The 13,741-nt window shown below is 40.7% G+C and overlaps 1 protein-coding gene across 1 annotated transcript in view; it reads right to left on the reverse strand.

Annotated features, from left to right (window-relative positions):
- Positions 1-13,741, reverse strand: part of LOC124507527 (cytochrome P450 7B1) — a 100,909-nt gene that overhangs the window by 65,754 nt on the left and 21,414 nt on the right. The gene's annotated exons all lie outside the window — the stretch shown is intronic.

A 13,741-nucleotide genomic window follows, 5' to 3' on the forward strand; every position in this document is an offset into this window, starting at 1 on the left:
GCCCCCAGAATGGTTAGTTCTGATGACACCACCTTATAGCTGTTTTAGTGAAGGAGAGTAAGTAGAACTTACCAAAAGAAAAACAAAATCAGAGAAAAATAGTCTAGTATCCAATTGTTTGTTTGGATTTTTCCCCTTCAACAGTATTGATTATTCCTATTACTTAACATAGTGATTAGTTTGCTAGACTAATTATCTGCCTTAAAAAAGTGCACACACCACCAATAACAAACCCTGTTGGCTCTTTAAAAAAAAAGTTGGGGCGCCTGGGTGGTTTAGTCAGTTAAGCGCCCAACTTCAGCTCAGGTCATGATCTCATGGTTCGTGGGTTTGAGTCCCGGGTCAAGCTCTGTGCTGACAACTCAGAGCCTGGAGCCTGCTTCAGATTCTGTGTCCATCCCCCCACCCCCCGCTCTTCTCCTACTCATGCTCTGTCTCTCTCTCTCTCTCTCTCTCAAAAATAAAAACATTAAAAAAATTTTTTTTTAAGTTGTGTTGGGGTGTGGGGTGGCTCAGTTGGTTAAGCGCCCAATTCCTGATCTCAGCTCAGGTCTTGATCTCAGGTTGTGAGTTCAAGCCCTGTGTTTGGCTCCATTCTGGGCATGAAGCCAACTTAAAAAAAAAAAAAAAAGTTGTGTTAAGCCAGTATTATTATTTAATCTGGAAATTCAGGTGAAAACGCATCTCCCCTGAAATGTTCATTTGTTCTAGTTCTAATGTCTTTACAACCCTCCAAGGGGATATGTTCACTCAACTGCTCTTATTGTCATCCAGCTTCTTATTCAAACAACTTCAAAATTACCGGGATGCTACAGAAAGAAGCCAGGGTTCTCACGGGATCAGGGGTTATCCACCAAAGTAAAGTTTCTGGTAAATTTGGAAGATATTTTCCTTATTTAAATATGGCTATATATTCTCAAAGACGTTTTGGGAAGCTCTGAATGGGGAAAATAAAAGGAAAAGAACCCATACCCCATCACTATATGCTAAGTTGTGCTTGTGGAATTAAAGGCTTGAAACAAACAAAGGCTTTTGAAGTGAGCGTCTCATGACTAAGTAATCTAAAATTCGGCAGAATTACACATTACCTCAGAGGCCATCATATTAACCCCTTGTTAGTACAGCATATGGTTCCTCAGAGGGTGCTGGCACAAGATGGCCAGGCCTGGAGCTGGGGAAGATTAATTCTTGCCTATTTTGAACAGCAACACAGAGGTGTTGCCTCTATTTTCCTAAAGCTCTCAGGAAATATTTTAAGTGTTTTAGGAGTTGGTGACAACAGTGACCTTTAAAAATCTTGAACTCTTGAAGTAGATGAGAAGGATAATTATTATCTGATCCTCTTGTACTAAAGCACGTTGCAAAAATTCATTAGTCTACTCACTAAGTTACAAGGGATAAGACTCACTTCTAATTAGGTATCAGGTGGGAACCTTGCCATTAGAGAATGAAGTTAGGTCAATATGTTTCTTACTGTAATTGCAAGATATCTGTAATGGGTGAAATACCTGTCTTTTGGTTCCTTGGAGCAGAGTGGGGGAAAATCTAAAGAAGTGTTTTTTTTGGATCTTCATTAGCAGCTACCAATACTAGACAGAGCATAATGCATAGTAGGTGTTTTTGACTGTTTTTCCAAACTCGCTTAACTTTGCTAAATAAGAATATGATGACATCATCCTCTGTTCAAATATTCATATTAAATTCTCTGTACATCTCTGAACTCAAACTCCACAGACAACCACTCAATCTCCTAAAGAATTCTTATAGTATAGGAATAGTTTCAGAGAGTAATTACTTTCTTTTTTTCTCCCAAGTAAGATCAGCCTTCCTGTCACCAGAGTGTTTGAGATGTTTGGGGCTTTACCTTTGATGAATACATGACATGCCAAGCTCTATGGGTCTACAGATTCATCACTCTCCAAATTTATAGGGATGTATGCAGTGTGATTTGATAAATTGTTTTGTTTTGCCTTTCATCAGTCACACGCTATTGAAAGGACGCTCCCAGTATATCTTAGGCATCATCTATCAAAAATAAGGCTTCGGGGAGAACAAATAAAATGCAGTAAAAACTTGTTGAACTGATAACTATATAATATGAATGTGTCATCTCTGAATATGAAGGACCACTATAAGAGGCTCATATTTTATTTTTTTAAGCAAGTTTACATATCTGTTTCCCAGTGGCTTAAAGTACATTTTGGTTCGAATGTGTGCAAAGCTACCTAAGTGTCTTTGGGGGAGAGAGTGCTATAAATTAAAATGATTATTAATCTTACTAAATCCATTCCTTTTTACTGGCATTTACTTAGGAGATCTGTGCCTCCTTATGATGGATTGGTTTGGCAACTTACTTGATGTACTAGTGTATGAAATAAGAAGTTGGAGTTTGATACTCAGTTTTGCTTTGTTTTGTTTTTAAAGGAAAAAAAATCTATTAAATATCTATTTAAAAAAATCTCTATCAAACTAACAAGTAAACTGACCCAAAAACAGTTAAAAAGAGAATACTGGGACTTTAAAATTAATGGATCTGGCATTCTAAGTCAAGATGGGAATGGTAATTACTGCATTTATTAATTCAAATTCTATTTACATTTCATCATGAGAACAATGAGTTTCTGCTAATTAGTAAAATGTTCTCTATTCAAGGCCACTAATGACTATGAGTCCATGAAAATATGTTTGAATCCCAGAAGAAAATTGCTTTACAGGTTTCAGGGCCTCAATTTCTTTTGAGGGACATAAAGCATAGCAGTCAACAGCTCTGTTAAACAGATTCCATGGTTAGAATCTCTTTTTAGACCTTAGGCAACTTTCAACATAATAGATATGGAAAAGCCACCTTGCCAATATATAGAGAGTGCTCAGATGAATGAACAACCAAAGAAAACAAAACATCAGGAATATTTCAAATTTGCTTTCCTGATAGGAAATATTTCAAAGATTGATAATTTCCAGGGCTGTTAATAGTGGGAATTCTCTCACATGCCTTAGCAAGAATGAGGTGTATCTTACTGATGCTAAAAGAGTTTTAAGGCATGCTGTTAAGTGAAAGAGGTAAACTATAGAATAATAAGTCCAATATGAACCAATTTATATAAATGCCTCCTCCTGGCATGTGAGGGAGGAGAAACAGAGAGAGGGGAACAGAGGATCTGAGGCAGGCTCTGCGCTGAGAGCAGTGAGCCTGATGTTGGGCTTGAACTCACGGACCACGAGATCATGACCTGAGCTGAAGTTGGGCACTCAACTGACTGAGCCACCCAGGTGCCCCTCCTCTCATGTATTTATAAAATAAATGCAAAAATAAAGATCTGGGAGGTTTCAAACCAAACTCCCAATAGAGCTTGGGGTGGGGGTGGGGGACAGGAAAGAGAAGCCAAGTAAAAGGGCTTTTCACATTGTTACTCTAGATACTCCTGGATCAATTCAACCACGTGTAGCAAGATATGTCCTCATATTTCTTATGTAATTATTAAAGAAAACACTTCTATTTTTTTAATAAAAATATTTCTATTTTTATTTATTTTTGAGCAGGGGAGGGGCAGAGAGAGAGGGAGACACAGAATCTGAAGCAGGCTCCAGGGTCCGAGCTGTCAGCACAGAGTTCGACCTGGGGCTCGAACTCGTGAACTGCAAGATCATGACCTGAGCTGAAGTCAGATGCTTAACTGACTGAGCCACCCAGGTGCCCCAAAAGAAAACACTTCTTTATAAAAACTTGTTTATGAATTATCTCATTCACAATTTTTTTCACAGAATCTCAAAGCAGGCAAAGGCATCATTCCATTTCATTGAATTTACGCCTTGCAAACAGTACTGTACTCTGAAACCTTAGGGATTTTCTAAAGTCCTCTGGGGGACAGGGAATGAAGACTGCAGCTGGTGGCCTTCAGCTACTAACACACACACACACACACACACACACACACACACACACATCCAGACACCTCCCTGCCAACTTTGGCTTCCGGCATTGGCTGTCTCTGTTTCACAAATTAGAATTAAATGTAAGATTTTGAGCAGTGTTTCAGGACTTAAAATGTTTAAAGGCTATTCCAACTCCATTTTGAATTTGTCCCCACAATGACATGAAACTTGCCAGAGGCCATACTTCAGTAGCAGATCCCAGAGAACATTAGGTCTCTTGCCCTGTACCACATGGCCCCTTTAAGACCCCAGGGGTCCCCCCCATCTTGTACACATATCACATATCCCCTCACTTGGAAGTCATAAGCAGCCAGCAACAGAGGCAATGAGATGAACACACTTCACCCTACACCAACTTTCTTATTCATTTCCACTTAAATGTTTGTATTTACCTTTTAATACCATATACAGGTGTAATAACAAAGTCTTCTAGCTTCCTTAAGAAGGATAACTTTTGTAGGAAATTATCTGAATAAATACGTAAGATAGTTTCTGCTATTTTCCTCAAGATTAAAAGATTCCCAAACTAATTAACAAAATGACATTTATTACAGTCAGTAAAGTATAACACTAAAGTCACTAAGTACAAAATAGCTTAAATGAGTCACCTCACCCACCCAATTAAGAGCTGACCCACACGATCCAAGAGGATGGTAGTTCAAAGGAGGCAGAAGGGCCACTCATTCCGTAGGAACCCAACCACAGAGGCACATCCCCCCAAGGAAACAGTTCACTGCCATTCTCACCTGCAGAGATGAATTGAAGACAGACAGCTACAGACCCAGAGAGGGCAAAGGGAAAGCCACCCCACTGGGTTGTTAGTTATTGTCACACACTGAAAAATGGCAATGAAATAACAACCTGACATAGAATACCAGACCCCCAAACAGATCTTTTCACATTCCTCCTACTAACAAGGATCTTCCCTTCTCTGAATGCCTAGTCTTTTTTCTTTTCTTTTTTTTTTTTAATTGGTCCTAGTATCACTCACGTTAGCTCTGAATCACACACTCCCGGTGCTGTGGCTTAATTATTTCCTTGTGTGGGGTGTGTCTTCCCATCTAGATTATAATCCCAGGAGGGCAGGGTCGCATCATATAGGGTATCTTGTCAAGCCTATAAAATGAATTAATTAGTAGGTACCAATGGATATTACTGACTATCCACCATGTGCCAGGCACTGTGCTAAACGGTAGAGATATACAGGTGTGATGGCTAGTTTTCTGTGTCAACTTGGCCAGGTTACAGTACTAAGTTACTGGATCAAACATTCATCTAGATGTTGCTGTGAAGGTATTTTGTAGGTGTGGTGAATGTCTACAATCTGTTGACTTTAAGTAAAGGAGAGTGCCGTCAATAATGGAGGTCAATCTTACCCAATCAGTCAAAAGGTCTAAAAAGCAAAACCGAGTTTTCCCTGAGAAAGTGTAAATTCTGCCTCAAGACTATAGTATCAACTCCTGCTTGAAAGTCTCCCTCCTGCCATCCTGCCCGATTGATTTTACACTGACAGCTCCTGGAAGCCAATTCCTTAAAATAAATCATATATACACATTATATACGTACACGTGTAAGTATCATATATACATGCCATCTATTGTATACATACCACACACACATGCATATACCTATACATATGCATCCTACTGGTTCTGTTTCTCTGGAGAACTTGGGCTAACACAAGAACTGCACAAAATTCAAGATTCTGTTATCATGGAACTTACATCCTTCTTGGGGAAAACTAATAATCACTTAAACACACCACTAATCGAAAGAAACACAGTGAGCGACAAAGCTGCATAGAAAATAAGGCTAGAAGATCCGGTTGCAAGGGGCAGGAATGCTGCATTGAGACTGCATGGTGTGGGAAGGCTTCACTGAAACAGTGACATTTAAACTGAAACAGGAGTTGATACTCTCATTACTTTTTTTGTTCCTTTCATAGAGCTTGTATAAAGTGATTTACATAGTATGCACTCAATAAATTATTTTGAATAATAATGAGCAGATTAATAATATGTACTTATGGAAGACTGGCCATTCTAATTTTAGGTAACTAAGAAACAAGCCAAGTTTAAGACCTTAATGAGAAGAAAGTCTTTCCTGCAGGCTGAAATTACATCAACTTGAAGCTGGAAGCTCCGGTTTCTGAGTTGATTAATGAATGGAGATGACTGATTAAGTCGTTCTGGGTATGCAATGCCTTTTACCTGCACTAATTGGAAAACAATATAGATATAACGCAGTTGGTAGATAAAGTACAAAGTACAAAACAGACCCTATTCTGCCTCTTCTTACCTCCTTCTTCCCCTCCTTTCCTTCAAAGTACATCAACACGTACCCGCCCTATTATTTGCCAGGGAGAAAAGATCCCATGTTTCATCTTTCTTGTCCATGATTCCTACTATCTGACCAATCACATTTACTATCTTTTTATTGAATGGTTATGTGTGTATGTGTGTGTGTGCGTGTGTGCGCGTCTGTGTGTAAGGGGAAGGGGGTAGATAGAGAGAAAGTTGAGATTCCTTGAAACCTTAACCCAAGAGATGTTTTTATCATCCCAGAGCTGCACTTCATATTCATCAGGAGAGATCTAATGGCCAGATGACCATTTCAGATGGGGCAGCAAGGCCCAGTTCTGCCTCTCAAGGAAAGCAGACTTGAAGTTTATGTTCTTGGCACATAAGAATATGCTAACTGAGGGGTGTCTGGGTGGCTCAGTTGGCTAAGCGTCGAACTTTGGCTCAGGTCATGATCTCACAGTCTGTGGGTTCAAGCCCCGCATCAGGCTTTGTGTTGACAGCTCAGAGCCTGGAGCCTGCTTCGGATTCTGCTTCCCTCTCTCTCTGCCTCCTTCCCCGCCCACTCATGCTCTGTGTCTCTCTGTCTCTCAAAAATGAATAAATGTTAAAAAATTAAAAAAAAGAATATGCTAAGTGAATATACACATGGGCCAGGTAAGGTGTGGGCTTCTTTAAATGTTCAAGAAGTTTCTAGTGGAGAAACCATGTCTTAAAACAATAATTCTACCTATTGAGAGGGATTAACTGAGTGAGCTAGGACCATGCTGTCCGTCCCTTTGCAGGATGTCAATAAGATTACTTGCCTTCCTGTCTTGAGCTGTGATGCAAAATGCATGAGCTAAGGCTGAGGCTCTGAACAGAGAAGGTACATTGGAGCATATTCAAGCAGACTCTCATAGGCAGTAGAGGTTGACCAGAACAGGGAGTGTGTGAAGAGATAAGAGGCGGTGCTAAAGACTCAATTAACACCTAAGCTCTGAGAAACAGACAAAATACTGTGCCCAACAGGCTTGAACAGGATTTCCCCAGTAGCAGAGCTACGTTTTGGGGTGGGTTCATAGGTGACAGATTCAAAGAGTTTTTTTTCAGCAAAGAAGAGAGGAGAGGGAATGATAAGTTAAGCAGAAATAGTAACACTCATAGAGCCAAGTATCATAGATTTTTAGAATTAAAGTGGACCACAGAAATAACTGTTCTCATCATTATTTAAACGATGAACTTGAAGTGCAAAGAGAACACATTTTCCCTGAAGAAATCCCACCTTGCTTCTCCATGAATAGGTACTTCTATTCTCCAGGTAGAGGTAACCCAAGTCTATCAATAGGTTCTTGACAGGAAACCAGCTCTACAGAGTTTGCCCTGGGCCCTAGTTTTCAATGATATTACAGCAAGAGACCATTTATAAATGAAACCCTGTGTTTTTGCATTTCGTGTGTCAGTCTGTCATGGTCCCACCTATTCACACTGATTTAAGGTGTCTACATAATAATAATGCCAATGGTCGGGATTTATGAATGGTAGTTCAAGGAAAGATGTTCTGCTTTCCCATGTGAACATGCTTCTGATGATGCTCTATGTGCAGAACATTCTATGCATCACTACATACCCCTTTCAACCCAAACGCCCCCCCCCCCCACACACACGCCCTTGAAGGCTCAACTACCTACCTGCCATCCCATTTGCTCTATCTAGTCTTTTGGAGTTTCTCCATCTTTTCTGGGCCCTCATGTCCCAGATAAATTTTTATGCCCTGTTCTGATTCTCCCTCATTTTTAGGTGAATCTGCTTGGAGAATAATGTTCTGAATAATGTTTACTTTGTTTTTCGAATCTTGACCCTTGATCAAATTTCCCATGGCCTTCTACTCTATTCAGAAAATGAAGTGCCCTTGCCATGCCCCTGTCTGAATTTCTTTAAAGGTTTTTTTTTAAGTTTCTTTATTTATTTGAGGGGTGGGGGAGAGAGGGAGAGAGAGAGAGAAAGAGAGAGAGAGAGGGGAAGGGACAGAGAGAGGGAGACAGAATTCCAAGCAGGCTCCCTGCTGTCAGCACAGAGACAGAGCCCCACGAGGGGCTTGAATTCACAAACTGTGAGATCATGACCTCAGGTGAAACCAAAAGCCGCACACTTAACCAACTGAGCCACCCAGGCGCCCCAGCCCCAGTCTGAATTTGATTGCAGATGGCTTCCCACCCCCGCCACCCTCCCTGGGTTCTTTGCCACTGAAGACTTTCCATTGTGAATGAGATAATACGCACAGTCCTGCGGCTTGTCCTTCCTTCCTCTGGTCTTGGTCCCCCTTCTGGCTGTGAGGCTGCTGCAGGATAGCCACCACTTGGGAGTGAGTGTTAACCGTAGCGTTTGGATTTCTGCAGTTCTTGCCACTGTACGTCAGGTGAGGGAGCCAAGGCAGAAAGTATAACTCAAGCCAGTATTGTGAACAGAATTATGGCTTGCAGGTAATTCATGAGTTTATTAATTGTTTGTTTTCTCCTGCTCTGGGTGAGATATTAGCCACCACTGCGTCTTTAACCATAATAAACTGACAGACGAGGTGGCGGTGGGAACAGGTCCCTGATTAAAAATCTATGCCCTGCACTCTGGGCTGATGGCTCAGAGCCTGGAGCCTGTTTCCGATTCTGTGTCTCCCTCTCTCTCTGCCCCTCCCCCGTTCATGCTCTGTCTCTCTCTGTCCCAAAAATAAATAAACGTTGAAAAAAAAAATTAAAAAAAAATCTATGCCCTGCAAACCTGCAAATTAGATAATCAGAGTAGACGGAATGGAGTTTCTCAGCAAACATACAATTGCCATAAACCTCTCAGAAAATAAAGAGCCACAGGTCTAAAGAACTTCAGATAAGCGATGCTTGGAAAAGTACAAAAATATGCTTTAAAATGACACTGGTATCAGATATCCATTTAAAGCCTCAAAAACAGCATTAGACCGAAAGAATGCCAAATGGCTAGCTGGAGCACCTCCTTTTTGCCCCCTCTGGAACTGAACAAGGTTTTAGCACCTTGTTGACAGAGCCAAGAAGTGAATGATCGACACTAATGGGATTTTTAATCTTCAACCTAATTAACTTTGTTAAAATTAAGGCTTACTAGGAAGAATCAGCACAAAGAAATTAATTAAAGCAACGGAATTTTTGCTGGATTTAACAGCTGAGTACTGACTATAGCTATAATGCACACCGAGACAGATATCTTAAATTCACTTCCATTTTTCTCTTGTGTGCTTTCATGTCTCCATTTTCGAAAGAGCCTATTTCCCCAAAGCAAAGAGTGCCCATCTTTGCCATCGATACAGGGTATGCCATACTACAGAGGAGACCCCTTGTCTGTCAACACCATAAACCCTCGACCTTCTTGGACCTAGTTTGCCTGGAACCCGGCAAGGTGTCTGACATACGGCGAGGGTTTGATACATGTTTGTGGAAAGAATGAACGTGTGAGTGAGTAAGTAATTCTAACTTTAAAAAGAATCAGTGGTAATAAGTGATGGCATTGATGGTCCAGCCTCTGTCCTCCTCACCTTGTGGTTATTACGTGAAAAAAAAAGCAAAGATAAAGTGAACGGAGCCTTCTTTTCCTCGCAGAAACGAAGTTGATGGATGTAATGTTATGTAGTACATGGAAGAATCTTTCATAGTGGCCTACCTCTGAGTAGACCCACTACCAATTAAAATCCATGTACATTGGAAGTGCTATTGGTGAAAATAAAGCAATTCCTTTGTTTTGGATCATAGAAGAATGAAATATTTTTGACGAGTCAACCTCGTATAGTGTCTACTATTACAAAATGTTCAGGATAGCAATACTTATAAATTTTATCACAAATTTCCCTGACTCGATATCATTGCACAATGATCATAATCTAAAGATGTTTTTCATGACTGGAGGTCTTAAAATAGTAACTATTAGATGATGTTTTGTACAATAGTGATAGTTTCGGTCCCCTGAGTTTCACAGGGCTCCTTGTCTGCATTCTTTTTGATTCCTTTAAATTTGGCAGTTTCTATCTTCACTCCAAACTCTGGGACAAACATAGCTCTAAGTAAGTAAATAAGAGCAGTAATACACAAAATCTCTATAGCATTGTTTTTGTTTATCACTTATATTCTTTAACCATTTTTTAAAAAAATTATCTACATTCTATCACCAACAGTGGCAGACATGACCACATATACGATGAACAAAATACAGTCCCTCCCCTGGAAGATCTGAGGCTGAGACAGGAAGGTTACAAAGGAATAACTGCTATAAAGGGGTGTCCTCAGACGGACCACAGGGCAGAGAGAAGACAGCAGGGACCTGCTTGGGGGAGGAAGGGGGTGGAGGTGGAGTCACAGGGCACTGGTACATTGGAGGCTAAGCAAAATTGTAGCAGATGGAGTAGGGGATGAGATGGAATCAATACAAACCAAGTGCAGGGGCAGAAACTGGCTGGGGGAAGGTGGAGGATGATGTTTGGGGCAGACAGGGCAGTCTGGTGTCTGGAAAACAGCTAGAAGGATCTGGAACAGACTGGAAAGGTGAAGCCATTAAAGGTATTTCATTAGGTGTAGGATGGATTATTTTAAAAGTCATGGCACTGCTGTGAAAAAAATAAGCAAGAGTGAGAAAAGACTTAAAAAGGCAGAGAAACCCTGAAAATCCTCTCCCAGCTCACTTTAGTGAAACAGTAAGTACATGGGCAACAGGGGACAGTGGGCAGGCAGGTGCTTTCATTGTCCTTGGCCTCAGTCAGTTGGCATTTCCCAAAGCTCTCATCTGGTCAAAGCAATACTGTGTCCCATCTCTACCGGCAGCCCTGGAAGAAACCTATACAAACCATACTTTGACTTATCAATTTGCTACTCCCTAATTGCTGGCCACCAAAACCAAGGAGATAGATAGGTTGTAAAGTGATGAAGCTGGGCCAGTAAAGAAGCCAGGGAGGCAGGTGCACCAGGGACAGAGTGCAGACAAAGGTAAAGGGGTGGGCTGATTAGTAACATAAGATAGGAAGGCCACCATCATTAAAGGCAAAGAGGGGGGTGCCTGGGTGGCTTAGTTGGTTAGTCGTCCAACACTTGATTACAGCTCAGGTCACGATCTCTCCGTTCGTGAGACAGAGCTCCTCATTGGCCTCTGGTGCTGACAGTGTGGAGACTGCTTGGGATTCTCTCTTCCTCTGTCTGCCCCTCCCCTGCTCTCGTTCTCTCTCTCTCTCTCTCTCTCTCTCTCTCAAAACAAATAAATAACAATTTTTTAAAAAGGTAAAGAGGGGCAGGTAAGCAAGGTAGGTCCAAGCAGACAAGTTACAAAGTCTAGAATGTCATTTAAGTAAAGGGATTGCACCAGGGTAGAGTAATAACAGAGATTCATACGCAGGGAGTTGTCAAGTGATCCCACACAGATCAGGGTCTAGACAGAAGTGTAAGTTCAGGCCACCAAGCACTCCCAGGGTCTGCTTGAGGATAACCCTGGTTTTGGGCTCAGGTGGGCCTCGGCCCACAGGTGAAAGCAGGTAGTCAAGTGCAATGGCAGATCAAGGGCAGAATGGTGGAGCTATCCACTCTGGGCACTGGCAATAAGGTGGGTCACTTTACAGAGAATTCAAAAACAACAATGAAACTGTTAAAAGTAAGTCTGTTTTTATTATCACCAAGTGCCAACATTTTTAACAATATTAGTGATAAAGTATTCCTTTTGTTGATCTAAGGTCTAAGCAATTGCTGGGCTTATTATGCAAGCTAGCAAATTTTCTTACATGTCCTTTTACGAACATGGTATTCTGTAAGAAAGTTAAATTAGAAGAACGAGTTATATAGCCGTCTCTCCTGACACACCCAGACTCAGCTACATGCATTTATTTCAAGAGTACAATTCTGAACTGCTTGAAAGTATATAAACTCATTCTGAATGTAATTCATGTTTGCTAACTGACCTTGGTGGTTCTACATAGTCCTTTACTGAAATAAGGATAAGTAGATTCTAAATAAATATGATGGCACAATGACTGTAATGATGAAGAAAGACAGCCAGTCACAATTCTGTCATTCTTTGTAACCCTTTGGAATTTTTATTTCTGCTTAAAATCTTAACGAAACAATGCAAACTGCAAGATGTAGTAGTATGTTTGTTTGCGAAATGTGAATTTTAGTTCACACATGAAGTATTTTACTGATTTTGGATAATACTTATTAAATTGAGTTTCTTTATTAATTTAAAAACTAAAATATTAAAAAAAGACTTATTACTGATTCCCTATCATTTATCAGTAAAAGATATTGTCATATAGAGAAAGGAGTGTTAAAAATCCCCTCTGGGTGTTAAACACACTAGATACAATACTGGGACAAAAGTGATTCAAATGGAGACTGTGAGGGCAAGAAGTGAGAACATGGCAGTTCCTGAGAGGACACGCTTGAAGTTTCCAGGCATAAACTCAGGGTCACCCACAAGGTTACGTACGTAGGTCTTGACTAAGGGTGGATATAGTCTTCCTGCAGAGATTTAGCAAAAAATGGCATTTTTACACTGCTCCAAGGCCAACCCATAGAGGTCTATGACATTTTGTATTCTTCTACTTCATGGGGTCATATATCATAGGGAGGGTCTCTATCAGAATCAGCCCACAAACAAAGTCTAAACTGGGAACTCCTTGAGGGCAGGGACTATATGTTTCATTTTCAACCCTCAGGACAATCACAGTACATGGAATAACTCAGGTGTTCTAAGTGCTGACAGAATGAATAGACACTGAATAGATTTCAAATAAAATGAAGGTCTTCTAGCATGATAATTCATATCTTTCTTGAAATTTATCCAATTAGTCTATTGCCTGCTTTCAGTTTTATATGGACTCTTTTCTCATTTATTAATAAATATGTGCATGACTAAGCACAGTGATTAGTCTTGTGAGTAAAATGATTCCTTCTTTTTAAAGTGTATTTATTTTTGAGAGAGAGAGAGAGAGAGAGAGAGAGAGAGAGAGAGAGAAAGGGGCAGAGAGAGAGGGAGACTCAGAATCCGAAGCAGGCTCCAGGCTCTGAGCTGTCAGCACAGAGCCCCACGAGGGTCTCAGACTTAACGAACCATGGGATCATGACCTGAGCTGAAGGTGGACGCTTAACTGACCGAGCCACCCAGGTGCCCCTTGTGAGTAAACTGCTTCTTGATCACTGAAAAACATGATACAACATCTTGCGCGTGATACACCCATGTGCACCTGCCTATACTTGCTAAAGCAACCTTGCCAACCATTTAGAAAATAGGAACTAAATGGAATTCTCTTTTGAATCACACTGAGTGACCTGGGTTTTACACAGTGTGAGACCATCCAATGCAAAAACTTCAAAGAACCTCTTGAGAGATTTATCATTGAACTGAAATTTTGTCCTACTAATTACAAGGGACAGTCACATTGGGTTTGGACTCAGGGCTTGTACTCTCTCATTAAATTTACCACCTGGCATGTAGTAGACCCTCAATAAATATTTATTAAATGAATTAATCAT

The sequence above is a fragment of the Lynx rufus genome, unplaced genomic scaffold, assembly GCF_022079265.1.
Source record: "Lynx rufus isolate CCGP_SWC_20201006 ecotype Redwood Valley unplaced genomic scaffold, mLynRuf1.p SCAF_12, whole genome shotgun sequence".
Lineage (NCBI taxonomy): Eukaryota > Metazoa > Chordata > Mammalia > Carnivora > Felidae > Lynx > Lynx rufus.